The 24,310-nt window shown below is 42.7% G+C and overlaps 1 long non-coding RNA gene across 1 annotated transcript in view; it reads right to left on the bottom strand.

Annotated features, from left to right (window-relative positions):
- Positions 1-1,308: 1,308 nt before the first annotated feature.
- The window catches only part of LOC146351017 (uncharacterized), a 37,954-nt gene continuing 14,952 nt past the window's right edge, over positions 1,309-24,310 (bottom strand). Inside the window, exons 2-4 of the long non-coding RNA XR_014789490.1 lie at positions 14,552-14,682; positions 6,178-6,325; positions 1,309-1,560 (exon numbers count right to left, since the gene is read on the bottom strand). This is a non-coding gene — a long non-coding RNA (uncharacterized LOC146351017). The remainder of the gene's footprint in view (positions 1,561-6,177; positions 6,326-14,551; positions 14,683-24,310) is intronic.

Below are 24,310 nucleotides of genomic sequence, written 5' to 3'. Positions count from 1 at the left end.
AAAATTCTCACTATCTCTGCAAAGGAAACAGAAAAAAAAAATAGCTGTCTCTTTTGCAGGGAAGCAAAGAGGTTGCAAAAGATCAGGAGGGGATTCGGCACAGCACTACTTTCGACCAGTGAGCCAAGTAGTTATGAAATTTGGCAGCATGAATCTGCTCAAAGGCATTGCTCACAGGGATTGTGGCCATGAGTGGACTGGAACAAAAGACCAAGGCATAGAGGGAAAGGATGTGGGTGGGGGCTGAAAGATGTTGAAATAGTCCAGCATATTTGCACACTTCAAATTGTCTATCATATTTTCAATGCTGCTAGCTGAATGAAAAGCCATACATAAGTTTTCCAGTTGAACAGCCATTTTCAGCTCGAAATTACTTAGCTACCCACCCACACACCCAAATAAAAGAATTAGACATACATATATTTTAGACAGTATTTAAAGTTTTCAATAATTTTCAATCATATTTCCTTTTGATCCTGGAAAGGTCTATTTACCCAAACACAATAAAATAAAACATAGTAATATATATATATATATATATATATATATATATATATATATCAATCAATCACACACACGAGATATGGTGTCAAATATGTAAAAAATAGGTTGCTTTCCAGCTCTAATGTCATCAAAGTGCTTACCCACCCCGCCAAGACAAGCAGAGACCAACTACCTCCATAAATTAAGTACCAGAGTTTCATTAGCTGATAAAAAGTCTTCCTGCGTAAGGCATATGGGCTCTCCTTTAGCTAATAAAACTGAACCCCAGTCTCAGCTTTCCCATCTGAGGTGGAGCTAGCTGAATTTTCCCAGTATGTATTTATTTCCGATAAAAGGAATAGGAAAGCCATTCAGGCTGCTTTTTTTTCTTTTTTTTTCTTTTTTTGGTATGGTGCCTCCTGATGGGATACAATCTAGTAAAACGTCCATTTTCAAGTTGAGATGAAAGCATTACCTATCTGATAAATCTGGCTGTAGACACTAATGCTGCCTGGATTTGTTTTCATATATTATATGCACAACTAACATTAATTGTCACCTTTTTTCTTAAGCCTTTCCCGTACCTTTTTAATCTCTGTGGGCTGTATTGATTTTCTTCTCTATTGAATCTGCTGTTGCCACCAGGACCTCCTTGTAGATAAGGTGTTTCAATACTGTGTGTGATATTTTATGGGGAAACACTTTTTTTTAGTGTTCCCCCCAACTCCTTTTTCAACATATTAAAAGGAAGAAGCTGTAAAAAATGAAGGAAGGAAGAAAGAATTCAGAGCACAAAGCAGAGACTTTTGATGCCCTTTCTTTTTTAGCAAATCCTTTTATTCGACTGTTGGGAATGAAGCATTTTTGTATGGCAAATGCAGACTTGTGTTTTACAGTCAAAGCTGTCTAAAAGGTTACACAGCTGGTCTGCAATGTTGAGCAGGCCTCCAGTACTGGGAAGAAGGAAGTGGTGCTGCTAACTTCATCACCATCTCTGTAGTAAAGAGTGATCCTTGCTCTTTCATTTTCCACTCTTCCTCTCTCATTTATACCCCAGTGGAGTTGATAGGAGAAAGTCTGAAAGTGTTAACATGGAATGTTAACCTGACATATTCCGGGAAGTTAAAGGATGGTTGTCCATGAATGAATGTAGTGACATCCATTCTCCCTGCATGATGGATGATGACTGATATTCCACAATAAATAACCAATTATAGAGAAAGTGACATTGGAGCAGGAGGGTTTGACTACAGGAATAATATACAGTGTAAAATCTTATGTGCATTTTTGCAAATATAGCCTATTTTATTTTAGAAGCAGAAGCGTTCACTTGATGCCAACTTCTGAAAGTGTGTCATAGGAGTAAGAAAGTAAAACATTGTGCGGCCAAACCTGTGAACCAAAGCAAGTAAATCACAGAGCACCTTTTCCTAAATGAACCCTCTTTGAGATCTTCCAGGGAAGCTCTGGTCAAAGTCTGTAGTTGCAAGGGGGAGATGATTAATAAAGGGATGGATGGACAAAACAGTCCCTTTACAATGGTTACCTAACCTATAGAACAGAGATTCTCAAACTGTGGTCTGTGAGCAGTCAGGTGGTCCACAGAAAGGTGGCAGAACTGTTGAGAATATCTGTACTTGGCCCAGCAGTTGACTTGTTTTTTCTTATGATGGAGGGACAGGTTTATCAAAGAGGTTAACCTGGCCCTGGCCAAAGGCCTGTGATTTTCATAGGAAGTGTCCTCCTCACAGTAGTGTTAGATCAGAGCTCGGGGGAGTTACTCAGGGTCGATACCAAACGCGAGATCAGTAAGCAGTCGAAAGTCAAAACACAGGGAGTGACTGACCAAGAAAGAGACCTTGGAGTTGTGGTGGACAGCTCGATGAAAATGTCAATGCAGTGTGTGACTGCTGTGAAAAAGGCAAATTCCATGCTGGAGGAGGCCAGGGCAAGAGTGCTGGAGTCCCACCAAAGCCCTTCCTCCCCATGCTGGCTGTTAAGGGAGCCCTTGATAGCCAGTGGAGGCAGGACGGGTCCTGGTGCAGCCAGCCCCCATCTATCTCGCCCTGGCCTACTCCTGAGGACATCAGGGTGAGAGCGCCGGGGTGCTGCAGCACTCCCAGCTCCTCGCCAAGCTCCATGGCACTTGGCGGTTGGGTCCATCAGCACCCCAGGGCTCGGTGAGTGGGGTCCAGGGACTTGGCCCCAGGGGGGGGTGTCCATCAGACTCCACCCCATTTTCAGACTCTGGCATCATCCCTAGCTACCACAAGATGTAGTGATGACTACAACTTTGGATGGCTTTAAAAGGTGGTTAAACAAATTCATGGAGGAGAAGGCTATCAATGGCTATAACTCCTGATGGCTATGTGCTACCTCCAGTATCAGAGGGAGTATGCCTATGCACACCAGTTGCTGGGGAACATGGGTGGGAGGGTGCTGTTGCACTTGTGTCCTGCTTGTAGGTTTCCCGTGGGCAGCTGATTGGCCACTGTGTGAACAGAATGCTGGACTAGATGAGTTCCAGAGAAGAGCCAGGTGGTTTGTTGGTTTGTTTAAAGAATTTTTATCCCACTACTCAGCCACAAAGGCTTCCAGAGTGGCTGTTGGAGAAATACAAAGCAGGCAGCTAGGACAAAGATATCATCCCAGCACTCTATGCCTAGGACTGAAGGCTTTTAAACCTGAGCTTTCAGAGCCCCAGCCAGAGCACAGGTTCAAGCAATCAGAGCCACCTGAAGAATGGCCTACTCAAAAGTAGAAGAATGAATACGCCATTATTCATGAGGAGTCCTTATTCCTCGGGGAGTCACTTCTCTGTGTGGCAGCCAGCTGAGCCTGAGCATTTAGGAGCCTGTGCTCCCTGGGGCTAGGTGGATGCTGGGCTTCTTCCTCTGAGTCTGAGAGGCGGCTAACTACATCTTGATGGTTGTCTCCCCTGAGGGGGAAGGATGTCTCTGTCCTGCCTCGAGGTCCCTTGACACAGGCAGATCCTCTGCGATATTTGGCTTGGGGATCTTCAGGTCGTTCTCTGAAGAGGAGTCCTTCCAAGAGGGCATGACAATATGATGATTGTGCATAGAGGTGCAAATCACCATATTGGTGGTTCAGCTATTGGGCGGTATAGAAATGTAATAAATAAATAAATGTATAGATTTTATAAAATACATTCTGTCTGTATTTCATGGATTGTCAGGTGCCTTTCATTCCGTCTTCTGCTCATTGATGGAACTGGATTTTTTCCAACTCCCCAAATCTGTGCAAATTCACATTTGCACAAATTCACACCTGCACAAATGTGCAAACCCCCAATGCACATTTTCATGCTTTAGCCTATGGGGAAAATGTGCATTTTTGGATGGAGTTTTTTCATTTTACATATTTTTCTATGACTAAATTTGTGTAAAATTCTAGAAAGTTAAAAAAAATGTTCCACAAGTTTGTGGAATCTGTGCAACCCTGGAAAAGCTGGTCTGCTATGGAATCCATGAGTCAGATTCATAGAAATCCAAACTCATTTGATTACATTAGGGATTTCTCCAACATCCTTAATTCTGCAGCCTACAAATTTATTTCTAAAAAATTACCAGTTAAAGGTAAATTTTTCAGAGCCTGACCTGAGGCTAAAGCTGACCAACTTTACACCCAACTTCACAGAACTTTGCTCACAAAAAGGGGCACATCCATTAGAAAGACAAGGCTGCAATTATTAAAATATGAGTTACATATGTAGTTTACCTAAAGTTTATTAACCAGTCCACCAAGACCCTCAGCAATTGTCAATTGATCTGAGCAGTGGGGGGGCGGGGGGAGTTTGAGAACCGCTCTGTAGAACATGCTGCTCAAGGAACTCTACTTGTGTATCCTTACTTTTTATATTAACGCAAACCTTTCTGCTTAGAAAAGCCTTTGATTTTTTTTGAAAGATTAATTTGAGTATTTTAAATCCACAATATCTTTTTGGATGTGGCTTAATGGTGACTGTGATTCACCTGGTATTTTTTGATGTGCATGTTTTAGATAGATAGAAAATCTGCACCTAGAACTGTGTGTATGTTATGATGATTTACGAAATCCTTTTGCAATGAATTGTTAACCAGGCAAGATATCACTTTTATTTTTTTTTTAAGTACAACTCTTGTGGACCTATGCAAATGAGTTCACATCCAACACTGAAGTTTTATTTCAAAGGACAGTTTCATCAGGAATCTGTACCTAACTTAAGAAAAACCCTACCTCAACATTATGAATACGTTTGAGGTGGTAATATAGAAAAAGAGGCAGTTTAAGTTCAAATTGTAATTTCCAGAGATGTGGCTGTTTAATTCTTGAATACTTATGTTTCTGTTCATATTTATGTCGTGAATAGTCACTTCTTACAAGACTTTTTATCTTATAGAGCGGTGATTACTACTGCATCAAGGCTAACACCAAAGATGAACCAAAACAAAAAATACTCTGGTCAAATAAAGTGGTTAGTTGGCATCCCTACATAGGGTACTTTTATCTTGTAATGTGGCTTCTATATCTCATACTTACTTGCTTAAAGAATCTTAAATGCAGGAGTTCTTGAGTTAGATACTCCACTGAACAGGCTAGTGTGAAAGAAGTGGTTCAAGAACTGTGGCTCTGGTGTGTTTGAAAGCAAATGCTGTGGTATGGCAAAGGCAGTTGTCCTTCAACAGGACCAGACAGTCTTGAGCCAACTGGAGTTCCTTTGTCAAACAAAACAGCCTATCATATTTTTGCTTCAGGGGAAAAAGAGATCATGTATCCAAAATGGCACATGTTAGTGATGGAGGAGAAATAGCCCCACTGAAACCCCTGTATCCAGGCTACACCATTAAAAAGAAGGAACTGGAAGAAACTAGCCCAAATGTTATAGTTCTGCCTAACTAGCTCAAAATCCTAAACAGGAAGCAAGCTAAATGCAGCATCGGCACCCCCCACTGGATAATTTCACAGTTTGTAATAAATATACAATTACTTGAAATTCCATCAATTCCATCCATATCAGTGGTGGAGCAATTTGTTGTTGTTGTTCAGTCGTTCAGTCGTGTCCGACTCTTCGTGACCCCATGGACCATAGCACGCCAGGCCTTCCTGTCCTGCGCTCTCTCCCGGAGCGTGCTCAAGTTCATATTCATTGCATGGTGGAGCAATACAGATGTACAAATTACGTTGCTGCTGCATATGAGCCATACATAAGCAAAGCAGCCCGAATGCAGCAGCCCCCTGGCCTGAAAAGCAAGGGTGCCGCCTCTCCTCTGGAAAAGCTTGAGCAGAAAGTGAACTCTTCTGCAGCTTCTTTTGCTTCTGGACTAGATGACTAACTATTGTAATATTAAAGGGCATGAAGTAGGAGCTGTGTAGGACGACAGTTGAGGAGGAGGAAAAGAAAAGCTGAAGAATGAGTGAGAGAGAAAAAAAACTTCCCTGGGAATGTGAAAGGCTTCTTTCTAAAAGGACCCTGTGTCCAAAGCACTACTGTTTTGATACTTGTTCCCGATGGGAGGAATATTGGTCCATAAATTTCCCAGTGGTGCAAAAAAGCAAGTGCGGGTGGGTGAATGCATACTGCTGTCAAGAATGTTGTTGTCTGGCAGGGATATGATTTGGATTGGAGGAGGGAATATTTCAAAAGTTCCCTGCCTTCCTCGCTAGATATTGGGATGATTTAAAACTGGTACTTACTGAGTGTTTGGTAAATAATTCAGTCACCAAGGAGGGAGAAAGATGATGTAAAGGAAGATCATTGTCTTACTCAATGTTTCATTTTCCTTTAGGAGCAGAAGAAATTCCATCAGGTTTTAAGACAGACCTTTGTTTTTGTTTTGTTTTCCTATATTTGTAATTTGGAAAAAGAAGAAAAGTTTTAAAAAAAACATTAGTAGGAAGAAGGAGAAGAAGTGCAGACATCAGTGGAGAGCAAACGTGCCCCGTAGTTCATTTCTAAGAAGGAAATGCCAGAGCTCAAACCAGCTAGAAAAATAACACTCTGATTTGGAAGCCTTATCCCTAATCCCAGATGTGTGAGAGCAGGATGTGACAATTTGCTGGTGAGAGGAAAGGACTTTGTGCTTGCTCAGCAGGTGCACTATTCTCTTTACTATTTACCACATTTCATGGGCTAGATTCTGACATTCAGTGTAGATTACATCCAATTAAGTCCTGGGTATGGTCACAAAAATAGCCGTGAACCTGCAAAATCTGGGTTTAGAGCACACAGCTATACACTCCTTGTTCGTGGGATAGGTATTTAGTTTAGTGTAATATCAGAGTAGGAAGCTCCTAAGCAATACCAAACATGGCTGGTTCCCAAACATTTCATCACTGTATTCATCACTGCTGCTGAATACCTGAGTGCCAGTGGAATCCCCCACTCCCACATTAGTACAGATAACTAAGATGTCAGGCTGTATACCCAGTCACTGTACCTCCGTTCCTTATCTATAAAATGGGAATAAGGATGATTTGCCTCTAAGAGTTCTTTCATGAATTAATTTCAAATTTAAAAGGGCTATATGTGTATGGCAATAATATGCTGCCTTGAGAAGGTTCTACCCTTTAAGAAAGCCTAAAAATCATATAAAATAAAGAAATTAATACATAAGTAATTGTGCAACATTATTTGTAAGCTAATACAAAATATGAGAACTATCATCTAAATGTCCCGAATACAAATGTAGGGGGAGAGAGCCAAAATATGTAAATTTGATTATAAATCAAAACGCAAAGGCACCAGGCAGCATTCTTTTCTTTGGATGCTGGCCACACAGAGAGAAAAGAAAAATTAGCCATTTGGGATTCAAAATATAATACAAAAGAAAAATGCTAGCGTACAATAAGAAGACAAATGAATAGCAACATCCTATCCAATTTCTCAGAATGGGAATGTATAGAATAGCCAACATTAATTTCATTCCATGGTTCTAAGGCTGTAATCCTAGGAGGGAATATGTCTCATTGAACTAAATGGGACTAACGTCTGGGTAGACATACACAGGATTACAGCTGAAGTTACTTTAATTGAAATTGTCCCTGCATAATGACTACAAGGGGAATTCATATAGGGAGAAATCCTATGGCCCCATGCCCCAGACAGTATCTGGAGGGACATAGGATTGTTCAGTTTCTAGGCTCCAAGGTCAGAAACAGGGCTCCAACCTCAGAACCCAGAAATCACACTCCCTGCCTCCTCCCCCTTGTAGCTGGTGCAGTTCTCTCCATGCTTGGAAATGGAGTACGGAGGGGGCATTCCTGGGGGCGGAGAGGGGAAGAGACGGGGCCATCGGGCCATATGAAGAATCCTATGGCTGACCCAGCCTCATTTCCTTCCTGTCCCCAAAGCCTCTGCTAGATGGGTGAAATTGCCTGTCTAGCTTAAGTGCAGAGTGGCGGGCTTTGCATAAGATATTTGTAAACCTCCAATTTCAGAGGGTTACAAGTACCCAGGGAGGATCACATAGGAATGCGGCCTTCGTTATAAGTAGAGTTGTGTGCAAATGGCCTTTTGAAATTCTCCACCCTACATGTGGGCAGAGAGACCATTTGACCAAATTTCTCCAGGGGGAGGAGAAATTAACACTGTCTCATATGTAGGGCTCACCATCGGTAGGAATTGTAGTACATCTTATTTCTTTTTTCATAAGGGTTTTTTTGCCGGGGGTTGGGGGAGGTTGTGCTGCCTCTGCAAGTGGCAACAGCATCAACTGTGCTGGCAGGCCAGCCTCCATTTTGCATCCACCACAGTTCAGGTGTGCAGAGGGCAGTGACCAGGTTAGTGCTGTGCCAAAATTTGTTCTCCACTTTCCTGAACATTTTCTTCCCCCGTGAAGGAGGCTTGCATCATTCTGCCTCATTATCAGGGTGTTTTATAATTTATTTTTGTAATGTTTTTGAGCTTACTTAATCACTGTGAGGGGGCCGAGGGGGCTGAGTGTGAGTTTTCTTTGTATCTCTCCATTGCTCTGCAGCCTCCCAGGATGCCTGCCTGCACTTCCTGATCTGAAAAAGCCCTAGGGGTGGAAACCTCTCCTGTTGCCTTCCCCTGGGCTCTAATTGAAGTGTGGGAAGTAGAGGAAGTTACAGGCTGCCAGAGAGAGGATTGTACAATGTAAAATAGGACTCACACATACTCCTTGGCCACCTCCTAACTAAGGTAAGCACAAGAAACCCAAACCCAACCCATGAGAAGTTCTCTGAAATGTTCTTCACTGCTGAATGTCTGTTCAAAAACAATTTCTTCACTATCAAATTGAATGAGAATGGTTGAAAAAGATGTGAGAAATTTTCGGCCCAACACTGGCTATAGGTATTGCATATTGATTCTAGTAATCTTTTATGAAGAACGCATCACCTATTCAAAGCGAATATTCAAGTTGATAATGATATCTGTGTCATGGGTATTTTAGGAACTAAAGGTATGTGAGGGTTGGATCCATCCCTTACACTAGTGGAAGTCCACTCGCCCAACAGGACATCTGCTCTCACATTGGGATTTCCCTGTCTCCTGTTCTTCCCCCAGCAGTCCCCACATGCCCCAAATCTGCTCTGGAGATTCTCCAACCCTCCGGAGCAGATTTGGGACATACACAAGGTGCTGCAGGGGGGGAGAGGAAATCTGTTCCACCAGCAGTTCCCTTCCAGACACCATTGGATACAGCCCTTTGTTTCTGTGTTGGAGAACTGAACTGAATACAATTTGGATGTACCTCAATCAAACATTTTTCTTTACTTGTATTAAATTAACACAAACTCATAAATTACTCAATATTCCATGACACAACTAACATGGGACACAGGAGACAGACCCACAACTTGATCTTCTGTGGTTTTACTTCTTTAAGCAGTCATGGAGGGAGGGTCCAAATGGGATGGGAGCAGCAGCTTCCTATCCCACCACCCACCCACTGTTTTATTGAACTAAAGCACCATTAGCACTTCAGTGGAGGAAAAATACTAGCTGTATTTTCTCTCATAGCAGTTTAATGGGAGAATTTAGATTGGGTAAATGATGTGGGAGGAGGGGAAGGGTTATATTTCCCATCTCCCAGCATCCCTGCTTCAAATTAGAACCCCCTGTGGCTGCTTTTAATTAAAAACAAGCTTTTAAAAATAGATTATGTATGTAGTGCCATCAATGTGTATGGCACTTTACAGAGTACAAGAGGATAGGTCCCTCCCTACTCCAAGGAGTTTACAGTCTATGATTGGACAGAAGGAGACAAGAGGAGATTGCTATAGTACAACTGCATGAAGTTAGACTGCAATCCTCTGCACACTTACCTGTACCATTGAACTCACTTCTATCTACTCAGAAGTGACATAGATGGGATTGGGCTGCTAGGCATGAGGACTAGGGGGCTGTGTCAAGGGGCTTTCTGAGGGCATAAGTTGTGATCATGGATCACTCCTGTTTTGTGCAGTTTGGCCGCAGTATTTAAGTATTAATTCTTTTTGCGTGTTTTAACAAAAGTAGGAAATGTTCTATTGTTCTTGTTCAAGATTTACACCCCCAATAGGTATAACAGAAATCATTTTTTCAGGCCAGAGGGAATTTTACAAATGATGCTATAAACACTGCTTAGTCAGGGCTACATTTCTTGTAAATTTTATTAGCGCAATATAGGAAATGGAAGACAGCCATTTTAAAAATTGAATGTGCTGTTTACGTTCACTCTCACAGTCATGGAAAGAGTCTCATTGATGAAAATCCCCTAACTCCAAGGTGCCCCCAAATCTCTACTATTTGGTACCATAAGTACTTCTGATCATGATAATTTCCTTGTATTTTCTTTTCTTCCACTCCTTGGAATCCTTTAGGGATCTTAAAATCCTTTTTCAATGATTTCCCAAGAAAACAAAGAAAAGCAAATGCTTAAATATAATAATATGGAAAGGCAACCAACTTGCACAAGGTACAAAAGAATTGCTATAAAAAGAGACATATCACCAAATCATTATTCTTTGCTCTTGTAGAGGTTATCGCTGGGAGAGTTTCAGGTGATGTTTTATCACATCCAGTTCAGGGCTAGCTTTGACATTCCTGTTACATTGTGCAGATTTTGCATTATCCCTTGGCCATTACTTTATTTTAACTTACATGGGTGCTAATTCTTACTCTATTAAAATTGTCTTCTTAATGTACATTTTCTTTAGTAATTATGCTTTTCATCTCCCTTTATTTTAGTAGGAATTCTATGATAACCATGTTGTAGTGAAACTTCTGTTAAACTGATAACTGTGTGTATCTATATATCTAAATCTATTTATCTATCTAACCAGTTCTAATTCTTCACTCTAAAATATGCATTAAATTTATTTTTGTTACTTTATTTAATAGATTTATGCATATTTAAAAATATGCAGCTATAATGTGTCTATAATTATTGGGGAAATAGCTGATGGTAAACCCAATGGCACTGGTCACTACATAAAACCTAAGTTAGGTGACCACTGTATGCTGTGTACGTTGGATCCAAACTTAGTCATGCTTAGAGTAGACTCATTGAAATCAATAAGGATTACATCAGTCATGACTAACTGGTCCTATTGAATCATAGGGTTGGAAGGGGCCTATAAGACCATCGAGTCCAACTCCCTGCTCAATGCAAGAAGCCTTATTCCCAGGCAGTCCATCCAAGTACTAACCAGGGCTGACCCTGCTTAGCTTCCGAGCTCAGACAAGATTCAAAGGGTCCACTCTATGCAACTCTAAGTCTGGATCCAACCTTGTGTTGGTTTCATAAAAGTACATTTCAAATAAATGTTACTGATTGTCATTTGTAAAATAATTCCAGTCATCAAATGTTTTAGTACAAACTCATTTTACATGGAGAGTTGTATAGAGAGAAGGAAATGCTAGTATTTTTTTTCCAAACTAATTCTTGGAAGTTGAAATATAGCAGTGAATATATCAATACTTGGTTCTTTTCCATTTTCTTAAACTGAAGATATAACTGCAGCAAAAGAATAATTCATATCAGATTGCAGGTCAGTTCCCCATCCTCGGAGTAGTTAAAGATATTTTTTAAAAGTTCAACTTTCAGCTCATGTAGCCTTGTACTTTAGTGTCCTCTAGTGGCTGAGTGCACTATTATCTATTGAGCTTGGGAGGGGGGGTGGCAGTGGCGGTGGAGATTAACAAACTAAAAAACTCATCATTTGGCAGAAATGAAAACTTTGCCTCACTGTGTATAGCCAGAGGTACAACTGACATGACCATTTTTGGACTTTTTTCCTTAGCTGTCTTCTTTTCTGAACAGGCTGAGTACATGCATGGCAAATTACTCATATCGAGTGGTTATTGCAAGAATAAATGGTGAGTTGTGCACAGATTAGTATAATTTCTCACAGCTCACACTATTGAAGCAGACTGTGTTTCTGGTGAATGAGTCACCATGTACATATAATCATTATAGGGATTAACAGACTGAAAGGAGCCAAAATCGTTGGTTATACAGAGCTGCCTTTTGTTGAATCAAATGATTGGCTCATCCAGTTCAGTACTGCTTGCTCCAGCCTTCCCCAAGCTGGCTGAAGATGGTAGGAATTGCAGTCATGCCCATTTGTAGAGATCCAGATTGGAGAAGGCTGATCTTCTCTAATCGGTGATGGCTTTGCAATGATTTAGGCAAAGGCCTTTCCAAGGGATTGCTCCTTTGACTTTGGTAGAGATGGACAAAATTGTGAGAAGTATCTTTGTGTTTCCTGATCCATTCCTTGATCTTAGCCAGTATTCCAGAATGCCATTGTTTAAAATATTTTTTTCACAGGTGAGCCCATCCCAGGATTGATATGGAATGGGCAGGACAGAGGACAGCCTGGGAGAAGGAACTGGGGAGGATTTTTGCTGTATGCATGGTTGAATCTGAGTTATTAAAGTCTATACTGGTCAGGTTTCTGAAGCATAAAATGTGTCATTTCCAGGGCTCCCAGGTCATCAGGCTCCCAGGTCATTAGATTTGCTAAATAATTCATTTACTCAAGTTTGAGAGCTGGATAATGTGCAAAGAAAACCCTGCCCAGTTTCTATATGACAGTCTTAGTGGGTTCTGGAAGGCATTCCTTATGCATCTTGTGTCTTGTACAGATGTGCATAGTGGCATGAATGTTACGCCAGCATGCAGTGCATAGCTTGCCATTTCATACACAGCAGCTGCTACTGTTGAACTGCTGCATATTGTAGGATAATTATGCTTTTTTCTAGTATCTTTACCCAAAGAACAATCATAATCATGGCTTCTAAATAAATGGAGGACAGACTATTGGAGAGTAAATTAAAACAGTCTTCAGCAATGTGTAACAGTGTGTGGACACTGAAGGATCAGACAGTGATCCTTGGAGTGTTTTAAACAATGCTGTTCTAAACATGTCCCAACATTCACCTGTCAGATGTTGGAGGGCATGCCACCAGCTCATCAGGATGCCTGTTCTGGTAAAACACTGCACCACAATATTGGCCACAATTCCATTCATGATATAACTCAGAAACCTGATTTGAATCTTTTCTCAACAGAATTCAGCAGCAACTCTGGATGTTATAACATCTATCTATGCTGGGATAGATGGCCAATCAAGCACAGAGATCAGGCATTGGCAAACTATTTTTTTCCACTGCTGGGTGGATGCCAGGGCAGATAATTTTCATGAATGTATACTCAGAAGCACTTCATTGAAAGAGCACGGTTAGCAGCAGACGTCCAAGAGCAAACAAGCATGTTGTCTGTTTTACCGCTTAACTCATACAACTTACCCCTCCAATAATATGCTTTGCCTTTTCTGTACCCACTCTCTCACAATAGTTTTTTTAGAGTCACCACTGCAAATATCTGATGGCATCAGAGAGCACTGAAACACATGCATCCTGTCAAAGGCCAGGGTAGCTTGACCAGGGGCCCATCTACATGAGGCTTTTACTCCGGTTCTACTCCACCTGCAAATCGATCGTGTCAGATGTTGCTCTCCGTAGCTAGTCCGGTGTTTCTTGCCCTAAATCCAGTTTTTTTTCAAACCCGTTTTGTATTGGAGTTTCCCATCACAGCAGCTTCAATGCCATTCGGAAATCTGTGTGACCTCAGCTGGCTTCGTGGGTTGGTGGAAGCGGTGCTGATTGGTGGAAGGGAAAGTTGCGAAGAGTGGGGGCGTGGGGAGAGCAGGGGGGGGTAAACATGTCTACCCAGAAGTAACTCATGGCCTTCAATCCCACTTTGCTGAGTAGAGGAGCAGCCCTACTGCTCTGAAATTGCACTGTTGCAAACGTGGGCTCATTAGCTGCCTCTCACTTTAAATATTGATTGAGCACAGGAGCGAGGAAGGAAGCCAGCCCTGCTGTTTTGAAACTGTGCAGCTACGAAGGAGTACAGCTACGAAACAGTGGACACCTGTTGATTTGAAGCTGCATAGCTAAGCAAGGGTGGATGCCAGGGCAGATAATTTTCATGAATGTATACTCAGAAGCACTTCATTGAGCCCATGTGGGAGAGGGGAGAACCTGTTGATTGGGCAGCTAATATACATCAAAGACAATGTGCTAGTCGCTCTCCCTCCTCGCCGGCTCCGTGCTCTCTGCTCTCAGTGCCTCTTGCACTCCTGGTCATTCTGCTCAGACATTGGGTGGCAGCGGCTGCCTGCCTGCCTTCCCCCCTCATAAATGTGTGTGTATGTGGAGTTTGTCATGAATGTCTACTCGTAAGCAAGTCCTCCATTGCACTTTGTTGAACACACGAGGGAGGAAGGAAGGGGGAGCAATCCTGTGCTCACTGGCTGCCCCACACCTATGCAATTGATGATGTTCATTTCTGCTCGCCCACCCCAACTAATGCGGCTTCAGCTGCTGTTTGCTCCACAAAAGGGGAGGAATACAGCACTGCGTGTACCGTGGAAAGAGCTAATTCGTTTCTGTGGAAATGCAGATTTTGACCAAATCACTTCACAAAGTGTTTCCATTTAGATTGGCCCCAGCTTTGTATAGTTCAGAACTGGGTAATTTCAACCATCTATTCCAGTCTAAGGAATGCATGTTTTAAATTAGCAGTGCATCTTTAACTGGAGTGCTTATCAGTACCTAGGAAATCTCCCAATCGCAGTCCTTATATCCTACAACTATACTGTATCTACTTCCTTCATCCAATTCCATAGGCATATAACCTCCTGCCATTCAGTTCTGCTGTCGTGTCCATCTTCAGTCTCAGAGTCCTGCAGCAAAACAAAATAAATTAAAGCGGCAAGTAGAATTATAAGCCTAAACCTAAACAGTGCACAGGCAATATCAACAAGCAGTGCTGTGTTCTTGGGATTCTGGCCACACACAGTGAAAAAGAATTGGTGGCTCAGGCTTCAAAACATGACATGGAGCAAAACCTCCAGGGTATAATAATTTCAGACAAATTGGCAGAATTCTTTGCAATTTCCCAGAGTGAATGATTACAGAATAGCCTACATATGTTCCATTCTAACATTCTTAGATGCATTCATGGGAATCGTAGTTTCTCAAAGATTACTAGGGAAATGTATTTACAGCAAAGTTTAGCTGTGTTTCCGACTAATAAAAAGTAGGCCTGCGCAACAAAACTTTGTGTTGTGGAGGGCTTCTGTTCAGGGCTTCCAGCCAGTCAGTTCCATTCCCCCTCCCCTCAGTTTTCCTTCCCCCTCCCTGAACAGTATGTCGAAAATCTGTTACCCACTGAGCATGCTCAATCCTCATTAGCCTGTTTTTGTTTTTTCTCCGTGTGGAGGTTCCCCTCTCCGTTTTGGCTTGGGGGCAGTGTACAATGACATACTTGTCCCCAATCCCAGCTATATTAACATTTCTCCACTGATCTCTATGAGCAGATCTCACTTTTATCTCGGGGAACATTTTAAAATAGCTTCCCAGTATCAGCTAGGAAGTGACCTATTTTTTCCATTCAATTTATGAGTCGCCTTATAGCTGAAGCTCTCAAAGTAACATACATAATAAAAATAAACACAATAAAACCAAGAATAAAACACATTTAAAGGGTTTTAAAAGCAGCAACAACAATAATTTAAACTAATTTTAAATGGTGAGATAAATGTCAAAGCAGCTAAAACATGGGAAAGGGCCATTTTAAAACCCAGCTTAAACATAACATTAAAAATTAAACAAGCAGTAGCAGCAGCAAAACAAATTTCCTGGGAGAATAAAAAAAGTCTTCATCTGGTGCCAAAAAGTCAACAAAATAGCTGCCAGGTAGACTGCTCTGGGGAGGGCATGCCACAATTTGGAGGCAACCACTGAAAAGGCCTGCTCGTGAGTAGCCACCTGTTGAATCTCAGTATGTGGGAGTATGTCCTCAGTTGATGATCTGAGGGCACAGGTAGGAACATATGGAAAGAGGTGTTCCTTCAGATACTGTGACCCCAAGCTGTGACTGGCTGTATAAGTTCACACCAACATCTTGAATTGGGCCCATAAATGAACTGGGCACCAGTGAAATTGGCATACTACTGATGTATTATGGTCCTAACACCCTGTTCCAGTCAGTACCGTAGCTCCCATATTTTGGGAAGTTTCCAGACTGTTTTCTAGGGCAGCTGCATATACATCACATTGTGCCTATCTAGACAATGAGATTTCCATTTTTATTAAAGGGGAATGGCAGTGCCATTTTTAGATAAAGCAAGTCTCAAATAACAAGGTTCCCCCATTATAAACTAATGCTGTGCCAAATCCTGTCTCCTACTTTTGCAAAATGCTTCCCTTCCTGTGAAAAAGATATTGTTTTTTCTGCCCCTTTGAGAAAGGGGCAAAACTTCGAAGAAAAGTCTAATGAGGGGTGGGGAGACTAGAGTTCCATACCTTTTTACCATATTCAGTGAATGAGATGGCTGAGGAGCCTTCTCCCTATTTGTTTTTACTTTTAAATTGCCCTCTGCCTCGCTCACTCCCTTGCCGCACTGAGAGTCTCTTCACAACAGGCTTTCAGGTAAGCACAACAGCAGTTGCTGGATGGCTAATGTTGTGTAGTCATACGGCCATTCCAGCACATACTGCAGGGCTGAAAGCCTCTGCCTCCACTGCTGCGCGCAGGAACAAGCCTTTTCTAATGCTCTTAAAACTTTAGAAAAGTCCAGTTCCTGCTTGCCGCATTGTATACTCGTGGCTGCAGCATTTTCTGCCTGCTCAGGAGGGAAGCAGCAGCCATCTCCCTGCCCAAGAGGGAAGAGAAGAGCCTTTGGAAGTGCAGGGCATACAGCATGCAGACTGTAAAAAGAAAAAAATGCAAACACATACCTCTCAACCACCTCATAACAGTAAAGTAAGTGCTGAAGCCCCATACCCTCAGAATTTCTCAGAAAATTCTCACACCTTTCCCACAGTTTTCAAATGTGATTTCTTTTCATAGGGATGGGCGGATTCCCTACCTGCCGGTCCGTGGGGAATCCGCCTGCAGAGGGGAGGCGATCTGTTCCTCCCCCTGGAATCCTCTTCAGCAGGCTCTGCCCCACGGTGATTCCGCAGAGCCGCCAGCCAGCTCCAAAGCGCCAGCGATATGGCCGCCATGCTGTATTGCTGGCTGAAGGGGACTTGACTGACTGCAGATGCAAATGGCGTCCAGGACGCCATTTGCATCCGCAGTCAGTCCCCTTCAGCCAGCATGGCGGCTGTATCGCTGGCAATACGGAGCTGGAGGATCCGGCCGAAGAAGATTCCGCGGGGAGGCAGAGATAAGTGTTCCATTCCGCCATGGACTCCAGGGGGCTGGATTCTAAAGAACTCATTGGAGTCTGTGGCGGAATTCTCCGCCATACCTACTTTTCAACCCTAACATACACATCCTGCACCTGCCCTCTAATGGTCGGGGGGAAAATAGGTCAAAATTTTTGGTACAGCACTATTATAAACCTCAAAATGCTACTGCATATAAAAATGACACCAATTTAGCTAATAATGTGAAACTTGGCATCCATTATCTACCATGATGTCTACAATTGTGCAAAATTTCAAAGTGATCCAATAAATATTGCCACAGGTACAATAAGTTAAGAAGTGCTGAAAATGGATACATTTGTTCTCTTTACTCCAAACTATGGCTCAGCATATCATATATTACTTTCCAATCTTGGTCAAAATCACTGAGGTCCTTTATTCGGGTTTGTTGAGGAGATGTACCTTCCATTGGTTTGGTGAAGTTCTGAGCAGTGCTTCAAAAGTTATTAAGGTTTTTCTGCTTCATGAAAGCTATGGCAGCAACTGCTGGTGAAGTTATGTTGGGTATGCTCAGTTTCACTCTGAAGTTGGGATGCTGCCTGTACTCCAGTGTTTGAAGAAGAAAAATCCCAGAGGCACTCTGACAGTGGGGGAGGCGTAGCAGGAAACTGCCAACTGAGACAAGAGTGAGGCAATTTTGAAGGCTGAGAGAATCATTCTGCCTGACAAATAGATTATTGATCAAGAGGAGACAGGGAGGGAAAAGAAAAGGGTACGCTGGAATTCTGTGCAACTTTCTCAGAAGTTAGCTTTTTGCAATATAGAAGGACATATCTATTCATTTACGCACATGTACCTAGCTAATGATGTGTGTGTATGTGTTTCAGAACCATTCCGTAAGTTGGAAATACTGCAGGGCTGTTGTATTAGTACAATGCCAGTGATAATACTTGTAAGGATCTGTGGTAAAGTGCATGAAATGTCATTGGTGAATGAAGAGTTAATAGTCATAGGAGGGGCCCCCTGTCTCTTCAAGACAGTGTGGGAAGAAGAATCCCTTCTTGTTGTTGCCTGTTACTGTGAAGGTGGCTGATTGTGGTCAAGGATCTCTAGGCCTCCACTGTTTTATTGCCAAAGAAATAGTTGAAGTTAATTCCTATGAACACTTCTGAATCTCTCTTTCAGCAGAATCCTGCACGAATAACGATATGGGAGAGATGTGAAAACATGGAAGGAGCAGTGCCTGTGCGTGCGTGTGTGTGTTTAGCCTGGGTCCCATTCCACCTTATCTATGCTTCCCAGGGAAGAGATGAGAGAGATGGAACTTCGTTGCGCTTCTGCCTGTTTATGCACTAGTGCATGCCACACTACTTTGTGCAACAAGATTTATATTATGCTAGCAATCAAAATTGTGTGTGTGAAACAGAAGGTCAGAAGATGTTTGGATAGCCAGAGAGGTTTCAAATGGCACCTGCTGACTTTGCCCTTGATAGACAGAACATTGGAGGGAGGAGAAGGGAAAGGCAACTAACATCTTGATGTAAGCCACAATCAGAGGTAAGTGCTGCCTTTTCCACCATTCTATTCTATTTCCCTTCCACCCATTTTTCAGGATTTCCCCCTCTTTTCGGTCATTCACCATTCTGTGGCAATTGAGTCCTCATGGGGCTGTTTGGGGGGTGGTATCTCTTAGGGATTCCCTCCCCCAAAGTTACCTTGTACTTCTGCAAACCTCAGGTTATACATAAAATTTTAAATGCCAAATTTTGCATGGTGTTTGTAAGTGGAGGTGAATTAGTACTCATCATTATTGATGTCATGGATACCATCCAATGATGGTAGCAGCTGGTGGGAAAGACCTTTGCCTAAGACCCTGAATTGCCTCTGTAGTCAGGATATATAGCATTGAGCAAGATGGACAAAGAGTCTGGTTTGGTATAAGACAGCTTCCTACGTTTATTATTGATTTATTGCAATTATTTGTATGCCGTCCAAGGTGCTACCAAGGTGACTTACAAATCCTACCAAGGTGGCTTACAAGTAACATAAAAATAATAAAAACACAATAAACAATATTAACAAATTTAAGCAAAAATCATCAGGATACTTTGCTCAGGAAAGTTAGTGGAAGATAGCCCTGGGGCAGGGTGAGTTCAGCTGGAACAGAAGCAGGTGTCTAGAGTCATCCTCATCTATTTCCCTCTATTCTGGTAGTGTTGTAATAATGGGTGACTTCAAATACCTCCACACTGACTGGATAAATGCATGTTCCTGCCATGACAAAAAAGTTACATTTCTTGATGCCCTAAATTATTGTGCCCTAGAACAGTTGGTCATGGAACCGATCACAGGGGAAGCAACCCTGGATTTAATTCTACGTGGTGTCACTCAGGACCTAGTACAAGATGTAAATGTTGTTGAAAATGTTGGAAACAGTGACCACAGTGCTATCAGATTTAATAAATCCAAATATATTATATTTAAATGGAAAATTGCATAGGAAGACCAATATAGTCACATTTGACTTGAAAAGAGGAAACTTCTCTAAAATGAGTGAACTGGTAAAAAGGAGGTCAAAAGGGGGAGTCAAGAGGATTAAATCCAAATGCTTGGTGGTTAATCAAAACCACAATAATAGAAGCTTGGTTAGAATATATGCAACAGGTTATGAAAGGTAGCACCAAGTCCAAGAGGTCACTGGCATAGTTAACAAGAAGTGTCAAGGAAGCTATTAGAGAAAAGAAGGCTTCCTTCAGAAAATGGAAGTCTTGCCCAAATGAGGAAAACAAAAAGGAGTACAAGCTTGCCAAAGGCGATACAAGCAGCCAATAAGAAATGCAAAAAAGCATTTTGAGGAGCATATTGCTAACAACATCAAGGCCAACAATAAATAATTTTTTAAATATATCAGAAGCAGGAAACTAACTAGGGAGGCGGTTGGAACGTTGGATGACAGTTGAGTTAAAGGAGTGCTAAAGAAGGACAAGGAGATTGCAGAGAACCTGAATGATTTTTTCTCATTGGTCTTCACTGCAGAAGATATAGGACAGATACCTGTGCCTGAACTGTTGTTTTCAGAAAGGGGGTCTGAGGAACTGAGGCAAATAGTGATGACAAAAGATGACGTTCTCAACCTTATCGACAAATTGAAAGTAAATAAATCACCGGGCCCAGATGGTATCCATCCTAGAATTCTTAAAGAACTCAAATATGAAATTGCTGATCTTCTAACCAAAATATGCAACATTTCCCTAAGATCATGTGAGAGCTGGCTGTGCTCTCCAAACTACCAGCTCATCTACTTAAGTCTTCTTTCATCCTCTGTCTATTGCAGATCATTAAGTGCTTGTTCTATTCCAAATTCCCTTCTTGGGGTAGCACACATCAAAACAAAGCATCATTCCCATTCCAACATGTATAAATAATGTGCTCCCCATAACAGAATCGCTCAACCAAACAGTTGTGTAACTTGGCAAAAAAAGGGCCCGATTAATGGTTAGCTGTGTGCTAACACAGACTCTGACCCATCTACTGCGAACAACAGATTCAGCTGTCATCACCTCCACAAAAAACAGGTTGAAGCATAGACACACCTGTTGACACACAGGGGTTTTTTTTGTATAGCTTCTCTCTCATTAGCAGCACTCCAAGGGATTAACTTTTTACAAGCTGTGGATGCTGTCAAAAACTATGATAGAAAATGTTCATAGCAAAAAATAGGAGATATAATATAATGGTTATATATTAGAAACTTGTTTTGTGTTCTATTCAACATAGCCTTTTATGTTCTATTCAAATATATGATTTGGGCTTAGATTTCTTTTGACTACTAATACAGCTGTGAGTCAGCTATTACATGTGTGGGCAAGATATACCAGGAAAACCATCTAAATAATAACTTTTTAAATTTCCTTAGCACTAAATCACATTAAGCTAACACTCTGCTTTTAGTCATGTCTACAGAAACCTTAATAGTTGGAGGACGCAATCTTATCAGGATAGGCGGCTGCCTCTGAACTCGGAGGCAACCTCCTATCCAATGCAGGGCAGGAGCAGCACAGAGGGCATTTTCCCCTCCACACTTCAGCTGCCCTGCATTTGTGGCTAGACAGCTGATTTCAGATGTCTAGCTGTGGGAAGTTGGAGTGGGGGGCGAGACACCGGACGACGCATAGGAAGTGTCAGAAAGGCATGTCCGCCCTCCCCGCCCTGGCCTGCCCCCAGGAACACCCCATTTTCACTGCTCCATGCTCCTCTTATGAGCGCGGAGCATGCAGCTGATCTGTGCTGCCTACAAGACAGCACGGGAGGGGGTGGAGGCAGTTCTCAGGGAACTGACCTTGGAGCACAGGCTCCAAGGTCAGTTCCAAGGAACTGACTATCCTATGGCCATCTAGCCACTGACTAGCGGCCATAGGATTGCACCCTAAAACATCTTAATACTTTAAAATATCTGAAAACATCTTAATATTTTAGTGGGGTCATAGTAATAATAATCTTAGTTACATTAGGTCATTAAATTATAGAAGCAGTCAATATTACAGATAACATTGGGATCCGTCATCTATAGTGCTGAATGGTCAACTCAGTTAATTAATAATTGGCCATTAGTCAATATATAAAGTAGCATGTATGAAACTTCATGATCAGGATTATCTATATCAATAACACCCTGAATTCTACACAGCTTGTGATCTACCAAACAACACAGCTAATCAACTATTTATGGAGGTCTACTGGGGGCTTGAAAAACCCATTCTTGTTGTCTACCCTTTCAAGCAACTAGCAGTACACAAGACATAGCTGGTGGGGTAAATTCAGCTTTCACATAGTGAGTCGTAATTGTACAGGTCTGATATAATTAGGGGTGTATGAAACCTACTTACTCGTCCGCTGAAGGGGTTTGCGGGGGGCGGGGAGGTGATCTGTCCCTCCCCCAGGAATCCTCCCCGGCCTGCTCTGCTCTGTGGTGAGTCTGCTGAGCCACCGGCCAGGCCAATCCGCAGCTGGACTTCTGGCCGCTGTCATGCAAATGGCGTCTGGCATAGCAGATGCCATTTGCGTCCCTGCCCTTGGCCGTGATAGGCTACGTAAATATTTACGTAGCCTATCACAGCAAAGAGCAGGGACACAAATGGTGTCTGCTACGCCGGATGTCATTTGCGTCCGCAGCCCAGCTGCGGAATGAAGACGACAGACTCAGACCGGCCGCTGCCAAGTAGGATCCATCCCAACCAGCCTTTGCGGGGTGGCGGGGGGGGGAAGCCGTCCATTCTGCCGCAGACTCCAAAGGGCCAGATTTGAAAGAATCCAGCCTCATTGGAGTCCGTGGCAGATTTCTCCGCCATCCCTAAATATAATCTCTATTATGCTTCAATTATGAAAAGAGGAAGAAAGTGATCCTAGTAGTGGTTTCTTTCATATCTTCCATCTTGAAGGCATCAGATCAATTATCCTGATTATCAACTCATGAACCAAAAATCCTCTCTGATAGCTGAAGTCACTAAACTAGAGGAACATTCTGAAGCACTGGAATGAAGAAAATGACATGAAAACTGAATTCCATAGTGGAAACTATCTAAGACTGTCTGGTATGACCGGAAAACTCAGAAATAAAAAAGTAATTGTAGATTTCATAACTAGTATGGTTCACTTCATGGGAAGATTTAAGATCACCCTGTGCAGGCACTGCCATTCTTTGCATCACAAGGCCGTGATACAGTTATTTAGGTTATTTTTTAAATCCACCAAATTAGCTTCATAGAACCATCACAGTGCATAATAAAGTACTCCTTTGACTGAGCAGTCAGGTCCCAGAGTCTGTGTTAAGAGGACCAATGCAGAGTTCTGGGAGAGAATTAGGGATGTACGAAAGTCACTTACCTTTTCGAAGGGTGACATTCGCGGTGGGGGGGAGGCGCTCCGTCCCTCTCCCCGAAATTCTCCCCAGCTGCCTCCACTCTGCAGCGACTCCACAGAGCCGCCTGCTGGGGCCACCCACAGCCGGACATCCGGCCGTTGGGCAGCCTGCACAGGGACGCAAATGGTGGCCGCCGTAGCCGCCGCCATTTGCGTTCCCTTTTTTTTTTGCCATGATAGGCTACGTAGATATTTACGAAGCCTATCAGGGCCAAAAAAAAAAGGAATGCAAATGGTGGCAGCTACAGCGGCCGCCATTTGCGTTCCCTTTTTTTTTGCCGTGATAGGCTACGTAAATATTTATGTAGCCTATCACGGCAAAAGACGGGGTGCAAATGGCGGCCACTACGCCATTTGCGCCCCTGTCTTTTGCCGTAATCATGGCCAAAAAAAAAAGGGAACGCAAATGGCGGCCGCTGTAGCCGCCGCCATTTGCGTTCCCTTTTTTTTTTTTTTTGCTGTGATAGGCTACGTAAATATTTATGTAGCCTATTACGGAAAAAGACAGGGGCGCAAATGGTGGCCACTACGCCATTTGCGCCCCTGTCTTTTGTCGTAATAGGCTACGTAAATATTTACGTAGCCTATCACGGCCTCTGCAGGGATGCAAATGGCATCCCTGCATTAGCCATGACAGGCGACGTAAGTATTCATGTAGCCTATCATGGCTATAATGAAGAAGCGAATGGTGGCCGCAGACACAGCCGCCATTCGCAAAGCAGCGCGAACGGCAGCAGGTAAGTGCTCTGTTTCGTGCGCCTTTCGCGGGGCGGGGGGGGCAGGGGGCTTCGTTCTGCCATGGATTTGGGGGGGCCGAATGCACTGGCATTCGGCCTCACCAAGATCCGTGGCGGAATTCTCTGACATCCCTAGAGAGAATAGGGAAATACCTCTCTCTGAAAAATGGCTTGCCTCCCCTTTGCCTTTTGCTGCACTTATCTAACCATTCAAGCAGAGGGCTAGACAGAGCTTGCCCTCTCAGAAATGATGTTGTGTTCTTACTTTGTTTGCCCAACCTTTTTCATGCTATCAGTTCAGCACTAATACACTTACAGCGCTACCCAGTGGATGTCTATGCAGAAGTAAGTTCCATTGGGTTCAGTGGGACTTACTCCCAGGTAAGTGCCTATAGGATTGCAGCCCTTTGGTCCACTGCTGGGGATGAGCCATCACACCATACCATGCATGTGGTATGCTAGCAACTAATAAGAATAAAACCACATACTCAAAACT

This window comes from Heloderma suspectum, chromosome 3 (assembly GCF_057233095.1).
Source record: "Heloderma suspectum isolate Gila_16-S chromosome 3, 16-S_ref, whole genome shotgun sequence".
Taxonomy (NCBI): Eukaryota; Metazoa; Chordata; class Lepidosauria; order Squamata; family Helodermatidae; genus Heloderma; species Heloderma suspectum.
Note: the sequence above shows the minus strand (reverse complement) of the source record. Positions and strands in the feature narration are given on the sequence as shown.